At 38.0% G+C, this 24182-nt stretch overlaps 1 protein-coding gene across 2 annotated transcripts in view; it reads right to left on the bottom strand.

Moving 5' to 3' along the window:
* The window catches only part of TBL13 (TRICHOME BIREFRINGENCE-LIKE 13), a 260977-nt gene that overhangs the window by 199424 nt on the left and 37371 nt on the right, over positions 1-24182 (bottom strand). The gene's annotated exons all lie outside the window — the stretch shown is intronic.

Genomic DNA, 24182 nt, shown 5'->3' with positions numbered 1-24182 from the left:
AGTTTGGCTAGGAGTCTTTTGGTAACGCAGCAGGAGCAGGAGCAGGAGTCGCGACAGAGCAAACAGGTTGGTACTCAATACTCAACAGAAGAATAGATAATTTGTATTAAAATTTCATATTGTAAGTAGAAATATTGTTAAACTCTATTAAATATCGAATTGAAAGGCTTCATAGTTTTTTTGAACATGAATTTGTTAGACCTTGTTAAATTCTGAATTTAGGGCTCTTACATCTGGTATTGGAGCACTTAATCCTGCGACCTCTGGTTTATGGTTTCCGTATGAATCCGTTGTGACGTTTTGCATTAATATATTTATAAACTTTCAAGAAATATCTCTCTGTAGTGATCTGGGTTAATATACTATAAAATCATAAACTGCGTTTTAGCGGGGAATTGTGGAAATGATAAGTGACCGCAGACCCATTTGTACACACCAATAGATAGCGTATCCTTGGAACAAGCGATATCTATCTCTTTTGTTGTGAAATTGCGCTGACAATATGATAAAATAAACTTCGTATCAATGTACTGGAAATGCTATGAATAATCAGAGACTTCATAAATCAATGGGCATTTTCTCTGCTCTGAGTGATTTCTTTTCCCATGTGATTTTGCGACAGGAGGTGGTTGGTATAAGCCGAAACTGAAGAGGGAAGAGCCATGGGATGCTATCATGGAGTATCGTTAGGCTAGGTTCTATGTTATCATGTATTTAATTGGTTAATGGAATGAAACATGGAAAATAGCCGTTTCAGGGCAATTTGCTCTTTACAGGGAGCTTACAATCGATTTCTGAGCAAACCCTTGAAACCCTAGAATCCCTTAAAGATTTAAACAACAAGGAAGAATTTAAGAAATCAAATGATGCAATCGGTATTCGAGAATTGTGCAGGAGCGTAGCCGTCGAGTGTACTATAAAACACCTGAGAGCCGAAAAGATTGATTGGGACGGCTATAATGAGGCTTTGAGAAAACTCTGGACCGAGCGTATTGAGGACACAGAAGAGGATGCATTGGAAGGAACGGGGCCTATTTTTTTTTTGAGATTGTAGCTGAAGATGTTGCACGGGGAAGGTATAATCCCCTATCCGATGAAGGTTCCGAACATGCAACAACTACAGGATTATCGACCCCTCATTGTGAAGCTGGCGGCCCTGCTACCCAATTGCAAATGGACGGTGTGGAAATCTGTCCAACACTTTCACCTCCTCCGTGGATAGGGCCTTCATTTACCGGAATCTATTGTTGATAGATTGCAAACAGTGGAGCGAAGATTTAGTGGCCATTGCAGATGAAGTGCTCACTAGGTTGAAAGGAGCTCGTCCACCAGAGTACAAAGCACAATCAAAATAGAATTTAAAATAAAAATTCACATCATATCACCTACATTCCAACGGAGCTCAATCAGAACGTTTAGGCGTTAATTCTATGAATTTAAAGGAGGAAGTTTCGATAGCATTCTAGATCGAGCTTCTAGGTTAGAAGGGAAAGAAGGGTCAGGTTAGAAATGGTCTGAGTGACAAGTGTGGAAACGATTATTTCCATGTGTCTGGGCAAGGGTGGTCCGAGTGACAAGTGTAGAAACGATTATTTCCATGAGTCTGAGCAAGGGTGAGACGTGTATTAAATGGAATTCAATTTTAATTTAAAAATATAAATATTTTATATATTAAAAGAATAAATTAAATATCTATGAAATATTGTTCCGCTGTTGTCAAATTCTATATAAAATCACGGAAACAGGAATGAATAAATCTACTTGAACAACAAAATTCTCGACTCTCTGTCAAAGATCAGAGAATTTGAGGAGGAATCATTGGCACTTTTGGCTTAATCTTTTATAGGAGGTGGATAAGAGAAATCTGTGTAATAAGCTTGCTGAAGCTTCACCATTCTCTAAGGTCTGCAAGCAATGGAGGCAGATTGTATTGATTGTCTTCCTCTTTCTAGTACTTGTGGTCTGGAATCAAGCCTTGTCCACCAATGATAACATCGATGCTAAACGGAGTGAATGATAGCTGAAATTTTATTCTGCATGTAGTAATTCAAATGTGGTCATGTATCCATAGTATTGTTGCTTGTGATCTTATATATTTTCTCTCTGATCTTAAAATTAGAAACCAGAAATCTCATTACTGAAAATGCTCTCTAGAAAATCCCTGTAGTAAAAGACAATGGTTTGCCGCTTGACGATTGTATGTAACAGTAAACACTTTTGAATAAAAATCAGTGAATTATTATAGTCATCCAATCCCTACAACAAATATCATCACCGGAAGAATTTATAAAAAAAGTCGAGACTAATTAATGATGGGAAGAAAGAGATTGATGTTGTTATTAAGAGATTCTATGCTTAGCTCCCAAAAATAAATAAAAATAATATATAAACGAATATATAATCTTCGGAACAATATATAGAAATTACTAGATAGTGTTCCGAAAGTTCAGATATTGTCTCTAGAAGTTCAGAGTATGAAAGCACCAATATTAACTAAATCACTTTTCCATCATCATGCCAACTTAGAGGAAATTTGCATACCATGCTATTGTAATTATCCTCACTATTAAGCATATGGCTCTCTATTATTCTTTGAGTCTTTAAACTATGTAAAGACCATTTCATGCAACCAGGCTTCAGATAAAAGGTAATAACATGTATGATTAATGAATACAAATGATGACATAAGAACTTAAAGGTAATGGTATGTAACGTAAGTATTAAATAATATAAAATATAATTGTAATAATGCATGAAATGTGACTCTTAAAGGATATGGGATGTATTCGTGATGACATAAAATGTGTGACCTGATGTAGGCATGTGTTTATCATAGTGTATAGATTTATAATATGGATATGTGAAGGTAGGAAATATAGTCATATATTTGTCATATGGTATGGCTTATATCATGTTTTTATATATATTGATTTTAGAGATCATGATTCATACCTATTACCCGTAATGCATATAAATACACATGTTTGTTTTATATTTGGTACATAAAAATAAACCTATATAAAAGTTATTATACAATTTCAAATATTCTTGTTACAAGAAAGTTGTGTGGTATTAATATTTGATATTCATAAGTTTATTAAATTTAAAACGGTTCATATTGAATTTTAGGTAAAAAAGTAGCACTTTCATTCTTACCAATGATCAAAATAATTGTTATAGTACCTATACAATGATAAAATGTTATACTTAGAAGTGTAAAATTCATGAGTGTACTTCGACTTAGAATAAGGTATTTTGATCTAGAGATGGAATACTAATATCTATTTCCATAAAGTTTTAGATAAGTAGTATTTTGGAAATTTAGCGTACCATCCAATTATAAGTTAAATGGTAAGTATAGTTACAAAGTGGATATATATATATATATATAGTTTCTTAACAAATATTTACTGAGCAGGATTCAAATATTTGTAGAAAGGTTCAAAAAAAAAAAAAATCTGGCAAGTTTTCAACACCCTTAATTCGACCGAGTCACGTGCTTTGTTGGCAATGGACTGCTATTAAATTAAACTCCCAGAATTAAATTATATAATCTTGCATGTGAAATTAGATATCACATGTAGCTGTATACTTAAGAATACAAATATAGAGTATTTTTTTAATTATTAATAATAATAGAGTTACTTATTTAATCAGTTCATACGCTTTATGTATTTATAACCAATCCTTATATGCTTTATTCATATATGCATTTTAGATATATGAATCAAGTCATATGTTTGTAGGTTATTTTCATTTTATTACCTTTGATTTACATAATTATATTCTCACTTTATTTTTATATACCTTCGGAATGAGTATAGTTGAGGTTATAGTTGAATCATCAATGCCTCTACATTGACCTTTATCAATAGGGCTTTCATAGTAACGTTGGAGATCAAGTTAGCCAAATTATGAAACCAATGCCACATAGATGAATCAGAACTCTAGAATTCAGTCTCATAAAGGTAAAATAGATAAGTAAAGATTGGAGAAGTACTAAAATAAGAAAACAAACTAATTTTTTTATTTTTAATCTCCTTCTAAATATCAGCATTTAGTACAATATTTTCAGCGTGAGTTTAAGCTACTTCTCAAGATTTTATGTTGTTTGCGCTGTTCCTAATTCCTGTTTTAATCAATTAATTATTAGCACATCTTTCTGCTTTGTTTCATCACAGAACTATTTTGTGTGAAACCGCAAATAGTAATACAGACTTAATCTTGTTTAAGTGAACTTGCTATCCATTCAGTTCCTTTATTCTCACATTTACATTCACAATGAGTATGTCTTCCCATAACTTCTTTACTAGCTATCATATTTACATGTTACTTTCTCAATGTAGAATTCCAACCAATATTCATGAAACCAACTAATGGCCTCTAATTTGACACCTCAAATATTGTGATTCCTGTCTTCTTTTAATATTAATATTCGTTTACTACTTCCTCTAAATCTAGGTCTTGTAGAATATTCAAAACTTGGATTCCAATTGTTACAAGGCTTACCAAACAACATCCTTGGACTTCCACAGCTGACAGCTATACCTGTGTTTAGCGTTAATCGTATAGGAATGAAAGCATATACCATAGATATAAGATCAGTTTCAAAACTGTGTTATGGGTTGTTAAAGCTGATACTAAAGGATTTAAATTCGAAAGGATATCTTGAAGGAGTATCAATGTATATCTTATTACTGTCTACATGAGTCGGTAAATGAAATCAAACTCTTGTTTCTTGATTTCTTCAAAAAGAAAAAAAAAAACTGAAACGTATCATTCACTTGAGATATTAGTAAGGGAACAGCTGGACAGAAGGAATTGCTGATTTGAGATTTCTCATTACTCAAGAGTTTAGGCGATGTACTACTATATCTAAGATTGTATTCCAACAACATTAGGGCACTGAAAAGGTTACTTAAGGTTTGAAAAATAGGATTAAGGTACTATAGAAATGATACATCAAACAAGTTGTTCAAGACGAGCCTAGCACTGAAATCAGGAAAAGATAAAAATGGTTGATTTGGACTCTTCTAATGTGAAAGTTAATAGAATTAGGTAGAATTTAAAATTTGCATGAGGGGAGGTGTTTCTTATTATATTACATTTCATGGAGAGGAAGGAAAGAACAAAGGATGATATTGTACCTCTAAACTCTTTGATCAAACATTCAAGGAATCTTAAATTTCATGAACAGGAAATGGTCGAGCTGGTGTGCAAGACACAGTTATCTACATGGGCAGCACATAAATTAAAGAGTGGTACTCTGAGTTGGATAATTCTAGTGATTTTGATTCAATACATGGTAGTTGGAGAGATGAAGATAGTGCTCCTGACATTTCTGGGAGAGTAGGTTATTGTCTCCTGTTAGCACTCATAGAATTGAGATTTTACAAAATAGTATTTTGGGGAGAGAATTCCAGAATGTACATTCTGATGCTGGAAAATCTCTCAGCGCTTCTGTAGAAACAGTTAGAGAAGACATTAATGATTCCTTAGTGTGAAGGAAACACTTTGGCAGATGAAGAAACACACTTGGATTTGCAAAACCGATATGTTGAAGCTTTTTACCTTGAATCTCAGGACATAGAGAGGTTTCTTTAAAAGAACACTTCCAATTAAACTAAGTGGCGAATTAATTCATGAATATGTAGAATTTAATATTATGGAGAGAATAATTGAATTCACAGGTAAAAGTTGAATTTAGATCCTTCAAAGGATTCCCATATCTTGAATAAAGGATAAAGATTGGGACTTAATAGATAATTTGTTTAAAATATAAAATGATGTCGACATAGCAGTACAATTGGTTCCAATTAGTAGATTATGTGCATTATCCTCTATTATGATAAAGTCTGAGAGCATTAACTTGATAAATGATGGGCAAACGGAAATATACGGACAAGGGAGGCAAAGGTGCTTCTATAGCAAAGTGAGTCACAAACAACCATGAAAATACATGTTGAATGTTATATTAGTAATATAGACACTAGAGGTACAATGGGAAGATACGGAAATCATATGTCAAAATTACCCCAACGTGTGTCAATTTTGAAGAACCTTAAAACCATGTTTTGTATATATTTGCTCTACTTTAAATCAGAGACTCAGAACCATTTTAAAATGATCATATATAAACGTGAATTTTTATGATATAATATCTGTTTAATTCCGCTAGTACATGGATACCAAGCCGGAATATGTTATTTATAGTTATCAAAGTAAAGTTTAAATATTTGAGTAATTTTGCTTCTGATGGGAATTAAGATATTATAATTTTGTTTCATTTATGCATATCAATATGATTGATGAGATAGAAATCAAAGAATGATTACATTTTAATATGAAAGTTAATGACATGAATAGAATATGGAAAAGTATATTATACTGTAGTTGACATATGTGAATTATACATAAGCTATTTGTTTTGAATATGTTAATGCACATCTTATAAATGCATGGACAAGTGTTTATGATTGCAGATAATATCCGTTACCAAAATGACCGCGTGATGACAGAAACCTCAGAACAATTAAGGCTCAAAGAGATTCCATGATAGGGTATTAACCCTGATTCTACTGGGAGGGGTGGAGGTGTTGCCCACCGTTTATCCTCCGAACCCTGGAGTCATGGGAGGACTGTGCGAGTCACGCTCCCTTAGACGTGTGATGATGACTATGGGATGCCTACTAGGGATCAAGTCGGTATAGCCGACACTGTTATCCTTGGAGTTTATGAATGGTTAGGTCAGTATAACTGACGCCATGGCATACTCCAGTAGAGGACAGATAGGATGGGAGCGGAAGAGATTAGGAAGGATAGGATGATTTTATGATAGCCTGGGGAACCTGATGAAGTAAAAACATGATCATTAAAGTTATAAACCTAAAAGTATTCAAAACATCAATTTATAGTGTTCTCACATTAAATAAGAATTTAATCTCGATATACAACCCTAACAAGAATGTACTAATCGCTAAAATAGGTATTGGTATACGATAAAACCTTAACTTCGGGACGAAGTTTTCTGAAGGAGAGGTGTATGTAATGACCAATTTTTAATATAGAGAGCACAAGAATATTAGCATGCATGCATATGATAGCTACATATGCATGTATTGCATGCACTGCACTAGTATTTATATTCTAAAATTAACTATAAATATTGAATATCATGACACACCTTCAAATAGAAGTTACCTTCACCCATTAACACGCATATTGCTTAATGCATCATAATTAATGAGCAAATACTAAAAAAGGTATAAAGTTAAAAGGGTTATAAAGAAATAGATGTAAAATTAAGTTAATTTTTATTTATGGTTATATAATTATATATCCTACAATATTAATAAATTATTAAAATGATAAAGTAAATCAAAATAAAAGTATTTAATACGAACCTAAGGCATTTAAATTAAACAAACAAACAAAAACCCTAAATATAAGATAAATACACCTATAAAGAATTATGACTCACGTTCATAGAGGGAAAAGGTGTCACTACAATTGGAAGCGGTGGGATCGCTGGTGGAGAGAGCGGTCACCACCAAGGAAAGCTACATATAGAGGTAGAAAGAGCTTTTAGAGGGAGCTGAACCAGGAAAAACCAAAAAGAAGGAAGAAAGGAGGAAGAACGAAGAATCTGAGGACAGCGGGAAGAAGCACAATGGGAAGGAGCCTTACTTGTCCGAGGTTTCTGGGCACAGGGGAACAATCTGCTTTAATTGAGAAGCTTACTGGACTGAGTATCGAGGTTATGCTTAGTTTGGCTGGGTGGTTTCAGTGTTTTGGTAACGCAGCAGGAGCAGGAGTCGCGACAGAGAAAACAGGTTGGTACTCAATACTCAACAGAAGAATAGATAATTTGTATTAAAATTTCATATTGTGAGTAGAAAAATTGTTAAACTCTATTAAATATCGAATTGAAAGGCTTCACAGTTTTTCTGAACATGAATTTGTTAGACCTTGTTAAATTCTGAATTTCGGGTTCTTACAACTTCAGCCTCTTTCTCGCTGCAAAAACCCTAACTTCTTCGCACATGTGAGAGAGATAGAGCCTAGAAACAACAAATTCCGTCCTTCCAACTTCTCCTAGACTTTCGCTCTCCTTTTCCCAGCTTCCTAGCTACAGATCGAACTCTTTCCTTGATAGATCGAACTTGTGACTGAGTGTATCGAAATGGGGTCAAACTGCTTCCTTTTATAGCCTTCTCAAGGGGTTGAATCCCCTCCTTTAGGCCAATTTGAGGATCCCAGGGCTGACTTGTACTCTTGGAGATTCCGGGACTTTCTAGACTCAAAAATAATTCATTTTACAATTACAGATTGCCTGGAAGGGTCTAATAAACATGATGTTGACTCCTTTGACTCGTGACAATAAATCCTAAGACCAAACAAACCTTAGAAGCATGAAGAAATTGCTTTTACCTAAAAGACCATCAATAATGAGCATGAAACCCATGCTTTGATAATAATAATTTTTCTTTTTCTTTTTCTTGTTTGTTACATAGGATACATATTGAAATGAGTACAACAATTATGAAGACTGAAACTAATTACATTTCTCAACACTCCCTCTTAACTAGGGAGGTATTCATAATTGTACAACTAGTACAACATCATTTCTCAAACTGGAGAGTTCTCAAGAAGAGTCAGATTGATAAGCTATATTGTAAGCATCATTATTATGACCAGCACTGTCCGTGACGCCTCACTGAACAAGCTCTTCTTTAATTCAAGAGCATTATGCTAGGAGGCTTTATGTGTGAGCCCGCACTACCTCTCTAAGGTACATACCCCACCCGAATGTCCACAAGGTATGCCCTTTTAGGACTATTTTTATCTTGGATCTCCATACCTAAGTCCTCAAAGAATATCGGTCCTCTTTGACCACTCTTCTCTTGGATTCTTGTCCCATCCTCAAAGAGTGTTGGTCTTCGAGACTAATGCCTCTCTTGGATTCAAATCCTCGAGGAGTATCGGTCCCCTTTCCTTTCTTGGATGGTCTATCCTCACGGAAACCACAAATGCTTATCCAATCCTCCGCCATTCTCTCTTCATCACCTGAAGAGGAGAATGCACATGCGATATCAAATATCACTCCCTCCCAAACCGAGAGGACATCCCTATTCTCCTTTAATCTTAGGAACAGATCATTGCTCCTTATTCATGGAGACTCCTTTCAAACCAGAGGAGATTCCAAACTTCATTCCAATAATGGAAGCCAACACCACAAACCTTATAGCTTGTCTTCATCAGAGTATCAGCTACCGATTTTCCATAGCTACATGGCTCCCTCTTTCCTTCGCATCTCTGCTTCTTTTCGAGGTATCATGGAACCATCTCCACTCTTCACTCTTCTGACAAGATCCAAGTCATCTTTGTTGCCCATCACTTTCCTTTTTTGACATGAAGGCATTGTATTGAACCTTCCCAAACTTCTATCTGATCGTGGCTTCCTTATGAAAGTGATCTTTCTTGACCTTCAAGTTATCTTCTCGCACTGCTACCTTCCAAGATGAACACATCTTGACTTCATAGTTGCCAGGTGCCAGATATTGAGCTTCCCTCAATACTTTTCATCCATACAGTTGACTTTGCCTCAACTGTCATCATGTATTCTTGCACCATTCTACCAGGTAGCAAATAATATGTTAACCAGATAACCAAACCAAAATGAAATAGACTTACCTTACCATGATGACCTTCTTGTTTCATCAACATCCTCATCGACCATCTCCACTCAAACTTTCCTTCTTGCATCAAAGTGCCCAAGGATCAAACTTGATTACCAAGTTGCAATTTTTCTTCCGAAGATTCTACTTGAATGCTTAATTATCATCTTACATCTATGTTGCACAAAACTTCTAGGAACTCGACATTTCAGGCCGTACCCGTACCCGAAACTCCGCCAAAACTCGACCATCATGTAATCATCTATGAGAGTTATTATAGACTTGGTTTTCCTTCTAAATTATCATCTATAGGTCTTATTCCCTTTTTACTTACAATATAATGTGTTATTCACTTACTTATAAAAAAAATTATATATTTATATACATATATGGTGTTTCAGCTGACGTTTCGACGAACGTTTCCATATTTGGGAGGTGACATTTCTAAACGTACCCGTTTCAAAAACTCCGAAACGTTTTGGCGTTTCGTGCAACTTAGTCTTACATATTCTTAGAGAAAGTCCTAATCTTCTATACATTCCTAAGTAAGTCAAATCAAGCATCACATATTCATATACCTTAGTATACTTTATGACCAACTTTCTTTCCACAAGGTTCTACACATATGAATCTTATCCAAAGTTTTATATCCAACATGCATTCCTATGCTTTCATCCGATCATCTAGCTATTCATATATTTCACAAAGAGCCTACATCCCGACCCGTTGCATTCCTTCGTCCCTTTACCAATATGTTTCCACATTACATAGAATACATACTATTCTTGTCATGATGCTTTTCTTGTCTGGATGAACGTTATGCAAAATGGTCTAACATTATATCCTAGATGATCTCTACTAAGCAACGTAATAAATTCTCGACATGCTACTATCATATGCTTTTATACTATGATGCTTATGCAAAACATATCATCTAAAGAGAAATCAACATTCATACGGAACCTAGAAATCAATGAACTTTCTTTCAGTAGTAAAGATCCTTCACTTCTTCCTTCTTTGCCTTCTTCTCAAGTTCTCCCATAGCTTCGGCCACATGAGCTTCACTCCTATCCTTCCTCTTATTGTTCTGTTGATTTGGATAGTCCCCCTTATAATGTCCACACTTATTGCACCTTGGAAATATCTTTCTTCTTAGACTTGCCAAACTTTCCCTTCTTCATCTTCTTGACTCGGGCTAGAAAGGCTTGAGTTTTCTCATTAAATCCAATGTCATCTTGGACCTTGATTCTTGATTCTTCTAGTATGCATTGTGTTGTTTTTTGGCGATCTTGGTGTCTAGGATAGAATCTTAAATCACTGATGCTACCAAACCAAGAATCACAACAAAGCTACTTTGCAGAGCGGAATATAAACAGCGGTAGATCTACTAGTGCACAAAATATACACAACTTTTTACAAAATTTTGTACAACCCAACTTCATTATATTAATCAAACTGAATAATGCAACAGTCTAAGGCTCCCGTACCAAGGATAATGGCCCTCATACATCCACTAATACAAGAATACAAAATTGGGGCTTGGGGTCAGTCTGTTGACAACCAATCTACCCTCAACAAGATACTCTGACCATCTGGTTGTCGCATGCTCTCTTAGCTCCTCTCGATGGTACCTTGTACCTGCATGGTCCGTCGACTCCCGATCTACAGCACTGGCTCTATCAACAATCCAAATCCATCTGACTAGTGAACCTCGGCTATCCAATTTGCTCACTAGTTGTGCCTTAGTCCATCAAGGGCACAACACATCGAGACTCAGGTCAAGTTGTTCACAACTCCACTTGTGAATAACTCTCAACTGCCCACTGTTGCTCCTTAGCTACTCAGCGACTTCAGCCCACTATAGTCTTCCCGTGCTGCTCCAATGAAGACTAACATAGGGCAAGGAGGGTTGCCACCTATCACTGCAAGATGTCCATCTCCCACAATGAACACGGGCTAAGAAGATTGTCCTTCTTCTATTATAGATGTCCTTCTCCACATACAAGTCTAGGGTTGCTCAAAACTGCTCCTAGCTTATCAAACCCTTGAGCTTAACAACTACCGCTCTAGCAACCATCTAAGTCCATGAAGAGGGTGCACATTGGGTTCCAACTCGGGCATTATCACGCTACCCTCGAACAGACCATAAATGCCCAATCCACTATCCACACTTGGTTCACTCTCTTGCTGCCCTCCAACAAACCACAAGTGACCAATCCTTGCTGCAGCATCTGCACTCTGATTAGGGCATCTTCACACTAAGATCACCCCTCCTCTTGGCTGCCAACAGACTCCTCAATTGTCCAACATGGACCCACAACCACCTAGCATCCAACTCAAGACATCAAATCATACCTCGCAGTTGTACCTGGTAATCTTGCACGGTCCTCACGACTGTCTTGAGAAAACCCACGCAACCCAACTCTGCAACTGCCCCAGAAAAATTTGTGCACGCCTCGCGGTTGTATCGGGCGATCTCGCGCGATCTGCGTGACTGTCCTGAGAAAACCCACGCAATCCCTGAGACTGTTCAAGACAAACTCACGCAGCCCCCGCGCCTACCGTGAACAACTCGTGCACCCGAACCTGCGCCTTTGTTCCTAGCTATGGCTACCTCAAATGTGATCTCTATGAAAAGATGCACTTTTGGATGTATCTAATAAGCTCAAACACACCTTGTATTTATACTAAACATAAGGGCTCCATGTGGTGTCTTCCAACTGTCATTTGGCACACAAATACACTAGGTCGACCTACTCTAGGTGCCACAAAAACCCACTAGCAACTTCAAAAATTAATATCTCTCTTTATAGACAACTCGAATTTCAATGATTCTCGATGCGTTGGATTTGTCTCGTCATCCTCTATCATCTCCATCCATCACATGTCCAATTTTCTCCATGGTTTTGGCCCCAACATCGATGGGTACAAAACCCCAAGCTTAGGTTTCAAGCCCACAAGGCCACTTGTGGAGCTCCTTCCTCCAAACCCTCTATCCTCAAGGCTCAGAGTACCTCCCAAGCTACAAAAATCAACACTCCCTCTTAGCGAGGGAGGTACTTCCAACACTAGGAAGTCTCCATCAACATCATCTCTGGCGACACTAGCCCATCTAGCGTCCATCACTGCAGCATACTTTGTAGAATGAACCCTGCAATCTCGGTAGTGCCTCTACCTCATCACATCTGAACCTGAAGATCCCAAACCTCCATAGGGTTGCTCCCTCTAAGGCTAGACTCCCTCTAAGCCTACACGATCTCCACTAGGTTAGTCCTGCAAGCACTCATCCTCCTGGATCAAATACCACTCGTGCAAATCCCTCCAATCTTGGATATGCAACATCACGATCCGATGAAGACTCTAGCCTGCCAATATCCAATCCATCACATGAAGCAATCTCGATCATCCTGATCTCATCCATGCCAAAGCAATCCTCAAGTTGTCCCAACCATCCATGACAAGTCATGGGAAGTCCATGATCAGCAACCTGCACTACAACAAACTGTTGTTCACCAGGCTCACCACCAATCCACCAGAACTCCCAGCTAATCTTGTTGCCAAGCTAGTCAAGACCACATCTCCCTGTCTTCAGCTAAACCCTTTGCTCCATGATCTAGACACCCGCAGCTTCCTCTAAGTTGCTTCGTTGTGCACACTCTGATTCATTGTCCCTCAAAGTAGCTCAGACAAGCTCTGATACCATGTTTTTTTCCACAATCTTGGTGTCTAGGATAGAATCTTAAATCACAGACGCTACCAAACCAAATATCACAACAAAGCTACTTTGCACAGCAGAATATAAATAGCAGTAAATCTACTAGTGCACAAAATATACACAACTTTTTACAAAATTTTGTACAACCCAACTTCATTATATTAATCAAACCGAATAATACAATAGCCTACGGCTCTCGTACCAGGGATAATGGCCCTCATACATCCACTAGTACGAGAATACAAAAATGGGGCTCGATGTCAATCCATCGACAACCAATATACCCTCAACAAGATACTCTGACCACCTGGCAGTCGCATGCTCTCTCAGTTCCTCTCGGTCATACCTTGTACTTGCCCGGTCCGTCAGCTCCCGATCTGCAGCACTGCCTCTATCAACGATCCAAGTCCATCTGGCCACTAAACCTTAGCTATCCAATCTGCTCACTAGTTGTGCCTTAGTCCATCAAGGGCACAACACATCGAGACTCTTGTCGAGTTGTTCACAGCTCCACTTGTGAACAACTCTCAACTTCCCACTGTTGCTCCTCAGCTACTCAGGGACTTCAGCCCACTATAGTCTTCCTGCGTTGCTCCAATGAAGACTAACATAGGGCACGAAGGGTTGCCACCTATCACTGCAAGATGTCCATCTCCCATAATAAACACGGGCTAGGAGGATTGTCCTTCTTCTGTTGTAGATGTCCTTCTCCACACACAAGTCTAGGGCTGCTCAAAATTGCTCCGGGCTGATCGGACCCTTGAGCTCAACAACTACCATTCTAGCAACCATCCAAGTCCATGAAGATGCAGCACGTCGAGCTCCAACTTGAGCATTATCACACTGCCCCTCCAACAGGCCATAAATGACCAATCCACTATCCACACTTGGTTCACTCTCTTGCTGCCTTCCAACAGACCACGAGTGACCAATCCTTGTTGCAGCATCTGCACTCTGATTAGGGCATCTTCACACTAAGATCACCCCTCCTCTTGGATGCCAACAAACTCCTAAATTGTCCAACCTGGATCCACATCCACCTAGCATCCAACTCAACACATCAAATCATACATCTTGCGCAATCCTCACGACTATCTTTAGAATACTCGCGCAACCCAAATCTGCAACTGCCCCAGAAAAATTTGTGCGTGCCTCACGGCTTTATCGAGTGATCTTGTGTTGTCTGTGCAATTGTCCTAAGAAAACCTGTGCGACCCCCGAGACTGTTCAGGACAAACTAGTGCAGCCCTCGCACCTATCCTGAACAACTCGTGCGCCCGAACCTATGCCTCCATTCCTAGCTACGGCTGCCTCAAATGTGATCTCTATGAGAAGATGCACTTTTAGATATATCTAATAAGCTCAAACACACATTTTATTTATACTAAACATAAGGGCTCCATGTGGTGTCTTCCAACTGTCATGTGACACACAAATACACTAGATCGACCTGCTCTAGGTGCCACAAAAACCCACCAACAACAAAAATTAATCTCTCTTTATACAGCTCATATTTTGATGATTCTCGATGTGTTGGATTTGTCTCGTCATCCTCTATCATCTACATCCATCACATGTCCAATTTTCTCCATGGTTTTGGTCCCAAAATCAATGGGTACAAAAACCCAAGCTTGGGTTTCAAACCCACACGGCCACTTGTGGAGCTCCTTCCTCCAAATCCTCGATCCTCAAGGCTTGGAGTACCTCTCAAGCTACAAAAATCAACACATTGTGCCTACAACTCATCAAAGGGAGTTGAATCCTTCTTAGAGTAGATACTTGTTGCAAATTTGCTCCATTCTGGTGGCAATGCATTTAGAACACATATAGTTACTTCTGAATCAGTGATCGGTTCCACAAGTTCTTGCAAGTTGTCTCTTAATCGAGAGACTCTCATGAGGAAGGATGTCATATCCTCATCCTTTGATTTCTTCATTTTATATTGCTTGTTTCGTAAAGACATCTTTTGACCTATTGTACCTACAGAGTACAAATTCACTAGCTTGTCGTACATGCGCTTAGAAGTCTTCAAATTTGCTACAAAAGGAACAAGAGAATCCTTGATTGATTCCACTATGATCCTTTGAGCTCTTACTTCCCCTTTCTTGTACCTTGTTATTTCTTGTGTCTTGTCTTTCCCAGGTTCAGTAATTTCTCCGGTAACATATCCCATTACATCTTGCTCTATGAGTATCAAGTCAATCCTCTTCTTCCATGCTAGATAGTTTACTGCCCCAATGAGCTTGTTGCTCTCCTTGTAGAAAGAACTTACATGACTTGAAGATTCAGCCATTATGAGATAGTATAGTACTTACTTGAATAGTATTTCCAACCTTCTTGATGTATTCAAGACCTTTCAGAGAGTTCTTGATGATGCCCTTGAAAGATGTTCCCTAGGATTCCTCCACGAACAACTTCCAAGATTGATGCCTTCCAAGTAGACTTCCTTTTGCAAGATCAACACCCTTCTTTGCGAGATTGATGTAGTTCTTGATCTTCAATATAGAAACCCTAGATCAGAAGGTCTTTCATCAACGAACCTTTAACCAAATCCCTTCAAGAGACAATCTTCTTCTTTTAGGCCTTGAGAGCTTCCTATCCCTTGATCAACAATTCTTTCTGGTGTCCTTCCGGTTGCCTTCCTTGCTCACCTTAGCTTTGATGCCATGTTAGAAAATGTAAAGTGGCAGCAATTATAACTTATTTTCTTCAACCTTGATACTTGCTTGTGAAACTTAATTATCTTCTTTATGTTCTTTAGTTAGATATTTTCATCCAACAATATCAAGAAACAATAACAAAATAGGACACAAATATAGGCTCTCAACCAGGGCAAAACCCCTCCAAGGGGAGAACCCGGAAACTCTTCTCTTCTTAGAATCTGCTTCAAATGAGATACAGTGACCCAATCCCTAAACCAAGTCCTTCTCCCAATACCAAGTCAACCCTTCCTCAAGATCTTCCCTCAAACTGCTTTTTTCTTGCAACTTCAATCTACCAGCAACTGCCCAACTACTTGACCCAGCAACTTCATCCTCCAACAACTTCATCCTAGCAACTGCTGCAGAAACCCTAGAAACCCTAATCTATCTTCCTTTAGAGACCTTCCTACAGCAAAACAGCTCTCCCCAAGGTCAACAAGGTCAAGAGAAGGATTTTGCTTTATCTAGCAACTTGTTCCTGCAATTTTGCTCTCCAACAACAACTTCGCTCCCTAGCAATTCGGACCCACAACTTCAACCTCTTTATGGCTGCAAAAACCCTAGCTTCTTCGCACATGTGAGAGAGATAGAGCCCAAAAACAATAAATTTTGTCTTTCCAGCTTCCCAACTACAAATTGAACTCTTTCCTTGATAGATCGAACTTGTGAGTGACTGTGTCCAAATGAGGTCGAACTGCTTCCTTTTATAGCCTTCTCAAGGGGTCGAATCCCCTCCTTTAGGCCAACTTGTACTCTTGGAGATTCCAAGACTTTCTAGACTCAAAAATAATTCTTTTTACAATTACAGCATGCCTGGAAGGGTCTAATAAACATGATGTTGACTCCTTTGACTCATGACAATAAATCCTAAGACCTAACAAACCCTAGAAGCACAAAGAACGTGCTTTTACCTAAAAGACCATCAATAATGAGCATGAAACCTGTGCTTTGATAATAATAATTTTTCTTTTTTTTTTTTCTTGTTTGAAACATAGGATACATATTGAAATGAGTACAACAATTATGAAGACCGAAACTAATTACATTCTTTAACAAGACGAAGTAGCCTATCCAACCCAATAGGCTATAGTCATTGATAAAGGAGAAAACCCAATTATCCAATGTTTGGGGCAACATTGGGTAAATTTAGCAGTAGCTAGGGAAAAAAGCCCAAATTGGGGGTTGCACTTGCAACCCTTCATATTTGAGGAACCCCGTGAGGAAATCTATAAACAAATGAGAGTTGGAATCACATTTTCACCATTGAATTGGATTTAATTGTCTCTATTTTTCTTGAGCCAGAGGTTCTAAGGGTTTTCAGACCTCTTGTTCCTGATTAGTTTCATTAGAGGTGATCCCACCCTAGCTAATCTCGTCTAGTTTCAATGGAGTTGATCCCACCCTAACTAGACACCTCTTTTCTTTTTTTTGGCACAACATCTCTTCTTGGAAACCACTCGCATCTATCTGGATAACAAACAGGGTCAAGTTTTATGTGGGTAATTTCTAGATCAACTAGCACTATTTCAAGGCTAGCGAAGGTGTTAAATTTGGCAACTAGGGCCAAACTCCACCTGGGACAGCTCATATGATGGAGATGATATTTTTGTTGGATTACTCTTTCTGAGAGGTGTAGGATTGATCTAAAAATCATCTCATTCTGACATGTATAAATCAATGTTACCAGACTCGGAATCGGCAATAAATCGGCGAGGCAAAAGAGCGAAGAGTTTTATTCGGATCGGCAAAAATCGGTGAATTCAATAAATAAAAATATACACACATAACAAAAACAAACAAACAAACAAACAAAAAAATTCATTGATATTCAGTCAAGCCATGTCCAAACAATGCATAATATCAATATCAATAGATGTCCAAAATATCATGAATGAATAAGTATCTCATATATGTTATGAGTCCAAACATGATCCAAAGTACTGAGTCCTGACTCCTAAGTCCTAACTTGTGACTACATAGAACTAGAAGCATCTACTTCTAAAAGTTTACAAAAAACTACATAGTAATTAGAATAAAAATAAATTAAAATTAAAATAAATAAAAATTAAAAATTAAAATAAAAATCAGTAACTAAGAGTCTAAGACTCTTAAGAGTGAGAACTAGAAGCGATTCCTCCCACTCCTTCGCTTGCTTGACTCTCAAAGTTCTTCAAGTCATGTTTAAAAGAGGAGTCTCCTCTAATTGGACCCAATCCGCTGCATTTGTAGTTTGCAAATCTATCTCTTCAAGGTCTATTGGTGAATGATCCAAACCTATCATTATCATGAGACATTGAAATGTGAATTAAAGTTTGACTTTGAACTTTAAAGTTTAAACTTTAAAGTGCAAATCATATTATGAAACCTTCAAATTCAAGCTCTCACCTAGTATTTGCGTGTTGCTAAGTCGTAGATTGTAATGGACAAATACAAGGTCATTTAAGCACTTTTGTGTCAATTGGTTGCGCTTCTTAAAATGTATTTTCTCAAAAATGCTCCAGTTGCGCTCACAACCTGAAGCGTTGCATGCTTGGTTTAAGATTCGAATGGTGAATCTCTTCAAATCTGGCGTATCACTACCAAAGTTTTGCCACCAAAGGCCTAGCAAGTGGCAAGGGTTCGTGAGTAGATGTACTAAATACTAAAAACTTAAAAAGACAACAAAATTTAATAAAACATTTAACATACAAAAATAAGTTTAAACAAATTTAATGAATTGATGAAGCCTTCAAGCCTCAAAGGGTATCTAGCAACATCTTAGACCTTTCTCATATGGCACTAGTATAGGCAAATAATTTAGTTGACACCTTATAATCCTGTAGTTGGGAAAAGACACGACTTTGAAATTCTGCCTTTCCATGCATGTCATAAGTCCTCTGCCAACCTCCCCATCCTCATTAGATTTGCTCTTATCATAAAAATATTATGGGTTTAAGAAGTACCCAACAGCATGTAAGGGGGAATGCAATTGCCTATCCCAACGTGCATCAATAATGTCCCAAAGAGGCATATACTTTGCCTCCTCATCCCCATATCTTCTTTTGATGGCCTCCTTTGCGAGATCCATCGCCTCATAAATGTAACCCATAGCAGGTTTGTCACCATCGACCATCCTGAAAGTTCAAGCTTTCAAATTTAAAGAAATATGAAACATTGAAAATAAAAATAAGCTTGAAATGAAATTTTAAAAATGAAAAAAGTTAAAAGACTTAAAGTACCTGAGAATTCTAACAAGGGACTCCATCACAGCAATAATCTCTTCGGCATCTTTCCAGAAACCGTCATTAAACACAAGTGCAACAATTTCAATGCCTTTAAGGGTCTTGGAATGTTTAGATGCCATCCACTCAGGTACCAAGAACATCCTCTTCACATTTATCTTTGGCTCAACCACAGATTGCAAAGATATGAAATTTATTGCAAATCTAGTAACTGCAGGTCGAACAATTTCTTTACCTTCAGTGTATTCTCTCATGGTGTTTAGGATAGTAGTGTGGTTGTATAGGTATTTGGTTATGGATTTTGCCTTCTCCACAACCTCATGTATCCAATGAAGCTTACCAATGTCCTCAAGCATTAAATCTATGCAATAGGCAGCACAAGAGGTCCAAAAAATAGTGGGGTGCCTAATCTCAAAAAGTCTACCAGCAACCATATAATCAGTTGCATTGTCGGTGAGAATTTGTACAACATGTTCTTCTCCCACTTCTTGAATGACTTCTTCCATCATTTCACAAATACGTTGGCTAGTCTTAACCTTGTCTAAGGCATCCACTGATTTGAGAAACATTGTGCTTGCTGGACAAGATACAAGGATATTTATTAAAGTTTTATTCCTTTGATTTGTCCATCCATCACTCATGGTGGTGCACCCTATTTCTACCAATGATGAACGAAACTCAGATAGCACAAGCATGACATATTCAATACTTTCTAACAGCAAATCTATCCTAAGGCTCTCTAATGAAGGGGCTTTGAACCCTGGACCTGCAACAGCAACTGCATCAATCATAGCTTGCCAATAAGGACTTCCGGCACATTAGAAAGGTATGTCAGAATAGTACCAAAAGTTAGCAATGGCCTTCCTTGCTTGACTATGGATTTTTTTTTCCAACCAGTGGCATCCAAGGTAGGTTGGGAACCAGGGTTTGTGCGGGGAGCAAAAGAGGTGTTTATGTTTCCACCTCTAGTGTTGAATGCAGGAGGATTCATTTGGCCTTGAGTTTGACTTGGACTTGGAGGCATGTGTGGGAAACTTGGGAACGGAATTGAGGATTCAAACGAGGGAGATGACAAGGGGTAGTGGAAGAAAAATTGTCAACTCCAAGAGTTCCTATTTCCTTTTTTTGCTTTGCTTTCTTGGCATTACGCTGACTCAACGTATCAATGGCCAAGGTTGCTTGGTGTTCAACATTTTTGTCAACATTTTTGCAGAGACCCATATCATGGTCGGGTATCTGTGCAAGGTGGTATTTGAATCTATAAATGCCTCTACTAAATTTCGCTTTGCAAAATTTACAAAGGGCTTGGGGTCTCCAGGAATCTTGTCACAATAAGCCCAAGCAAAGTCCTTCTCCCTCGGCATTGTTGTTGTTTTGGACTTGTGTTTAAATTGTGGCTTCTGTTTAGATTTGGAGTCATGCCCACTGCCTTTTGTTTAATTTGGCTCCTGTAAACACTGAAAGACAATAAAAGATTAAAATTAAAAATGCCATATATGTTTGAACTTTGAACTTAGGAATCATGCTAAATAACTGGAGGCAGCATATAGATTAGGGCAGGTTGGGCAGCATATAGTTATATCTAGATTATTTCTTTTCAAAACTTAAAATATAGATATAACTATATAACTCTGACTGACCAAAAAATAAAAATTCACCACTGCCCAGGATTCCCATGGGAGAAAGTAAACTTGCACTTTGTGGATGCGACCATACAGTGTTTTTGTAAGAGGCCCAACATCATTTAAAAAAGCTTGGATGTGAGTGTGCTTGCAAACGTATTATATTTGAACTATTATGTCGGCTATGTGCCTCTTTCATAATTTATATATAAAAAATAAGCTATATATAAATAATTAACATGAGTCTTAACTCTTAATAATCCCTTCACTCTTGATTCTTAACGCATCTGTGTATATATATAACTCTTAATCTATATAAGTGCATCTGTGTATAATAATCCCTTCACTCTTGAGTCTTAACGTAGTGGAGCATTCAGCAGTACAAGTACAAATTAACACGAGCAACGAAGCATTCAACACGATAACAAACTAACATGAGCAGCGGAAACAAACAGGTTCCTTACCCATCGCCCGTCTCAGCGTCTCTGCAAAGTCTGTGGAAAACCGAAACTGAAACCGAAATATGTTGTGTTAGAATGCGACATCTCTACGAACTTGCGAAGCAGCTTAACCTAAACCGAAATCGTGGAAAACCAAAACTGGAATCTGCTTAACATTTTAGAATGTTGTGTCTCTACGAAGCGACTTAACCTTGTAGAATGTGGCGACAGCAAACCCTAAATCGAAATCGTAAATCGATAATCGCCCAAAAAAAAAGTCAAAAAAACAGGAAACTCGCCGCAATCGCAAACTCACGAGTTTGAATCAAGCCTTTTGGATGCTGCACAGATTCAAACTCGCGAGTAATTGCGATCACTCGACGATCCCTGTTACACTAGTATAAATGGAATTATGAATTTATTTCTTCTATGGACAAATTGTCAAGGTTGGCCAACAATCTAATGTAGGCTCAGAAGCCCAAAAGTCATGTCTCTTCACCCTCAACTTTGCATATAAATAGAGGGAGCATCTACCTCATTTGGACATTCATCATCTCACACATATCTCTCTCTCCTCATCTGATTAGGTCGTACGAATTGCAGGGCAGCTTTCTTCACCTCCAAACGTGCAAAAGTTTGACTAGGGTTTTTTGATTTCTACATTGACCAAGTTGCAACAGGTTTTATCAACATTCACCGGGCAAGTTTGACCTTGTTTGGCTGCAATTTTTGTGGGAATATTTCTGTTTGGGCAAGCTGCATTCTTTGGCATAAAAACCAAGATTTTCAGTGTTGTTTGAATAGTGTTGACAGTAGGATTGACTATACGTTTACCAAGTTTGACCGATTTCTTCAGGACTATTTTGCGCTGATTTGGACTGTTGTTGGAGGCCGAATTGACTAGGTTTGACCAAGCTGATTTGGAGGAGTAATTCTGTTGATTTGACTAGTGTTAACTTTCTGGTTAGGGCATCTTGTTCACTGCAGTTTGACTAGACAGAAATCACTGTGTTTGGGCAAGTGAATTTTGTATATTGTATACTCTCTCTCTACTGAAATTTTGAAGAATAATAAGAAGACTTGATCAAAGGGTTTCCCCACATTGGGGTTTTTCCCTGGCATCCGCCAAATATTGTGTCCTCTTGTCTTGGCTTGTCTTCTGCTTTTTATTTATGTTCTATCTGCATTTACTATCATGTTAATGTGATTGCTAATCTGGAAATTGATATTGGGCTAATAAGAAAAATTGAAGTAAATTGCTCTTAAGCATAGAACATACCATTGTTATCTAAAATTAACATTGTATCGAAGTTGAGGTGAAGACAAAGCCCAAGCAAGAGTGAAAAGAGCGATTACTGAGAAGCGCAATCACTAAGATTTGTTGGACAAGGACAAGATTCAATGGCCTATGCATCTTACTTCAAACCTGATGATAAGCTCAATGATAAGTATGATTATCATGCATAGAAGATGTCTCTTGATTTGACTTTGGAAGAGCAGGATGTAATGAACAATGTGCAGGGAAAGATTATTGAACCTCCTTCAAATGCACCAGCTGACGCTAAGACAAAGTACAAGAAAGGTGAAGTCAAAGATAAGAAGATCATCAAGGATTCTATTAACAAGCATTTGGTTGCATACATCTCCGATTTAAACACATCTAAGGAGATGTATGACAGGTTGGTTGGCATGTTCAAAGTTAGCAATGCAAACCAAGTCCTCTTTCTCAAAAACAAGTTGAGGGACATAAAGAAGGCAAGAGGTGAAGATATCCAATCCTACTTCATGAGGATTCCGGAGATCAAAAATTATCTTATTTCAGCTGGAGAAGTTATTGCTGATAGGGAGCTCACTCTCATTGCCCTTGGAGGTCTCCCTCATGAATGGCATGTGTTCAACACTACTATTCTCAACAATGACGGGATTCCAGGTTTTGAAGAATTGTTGACTAGATGTACTCAAGAAGAAACAAGGATGATGGATAGAGGCATGCCTTCAAATAGGAATGAACCTACTGCATTCTCCGCTCATGCTAAAAAGAACAATGCAGGTTCAAAGAAGCAATGTCAAGGAAGACCGGGATTCAATGATGGAAGGAAGGGAAGATGCTTCATTTGTAATGGGTTTGGCAACTACGCTAAGGAGTGCCCTAATAGAAGGGATACACCTCGGGATGATGACAACAAAAACCACAACAATTTCAAGGGCAACAACAATCAAAGGAATGGGAGATTCAACAACAAAGGAAAAAGGAATGCTCCCGCTACTCAACATGGAAATAGTCGACCTCCCAAAAGATCAAGAAACTCTAGGTATGATGAATCTAATGTTGTATATAACAAGCAAAAAGAGTTTTATCTTATATCTGCCCTCTCTACTGCCTCTCCTCCAGATACCTTGGGAAATTGATTGATTGGTAGTGGTGCCTCAAGGCACTTTACTGGGTATAATGAAGCTCTTTCAAATCTGATAGAAAAAGATACAAATTTCGAAATCATTCTTAGAGACAATGCCACCTATCCCGTAAAAGGAGTTAAGAATGTTACTCCTCAATTGAATCAAGGTAAAACCATTCATCTACAAGAAGTAATATATGTACCTGATCTAAAGAAGAACCTGGTATCTATCTCAGCAATGGAGGACAAAGGATTCAAGGTGGCATTCATCGATGGAAAGGTACGTGTTTGGAAAAAAAAATCAAAGAAGCATTTACTCTTGGATTCAGGGTTGATATCCTATATCAAGTTGGAGGAAGCACATTGGGAGCTATGTCTTGCAACACATCTCTTCAATCCGAATTATGGC

This window comes from Pinus tabuliformis, chromosome Q (genome assembly GCF_031772625.1).
Source record: "Pinus tabuliformis cultivar Carrire ecotype Pingquan chromosome Q, CPIR1, whole genome shotgun sequence".
In the NCBI taxonomy this organism is placed as follows: domain Eukaryota; kingdom Viridiplantae; phylum Streptophyta; class Pinopsida; order Pinales; family Pinaceae; genus Pinus; species Pinus tabuliformis.
The sequence above is the reverse complement of the archived record's forward strand: the minus strand, read 5'-3'. Positions and strand labels throughout refer to the sequence as shown.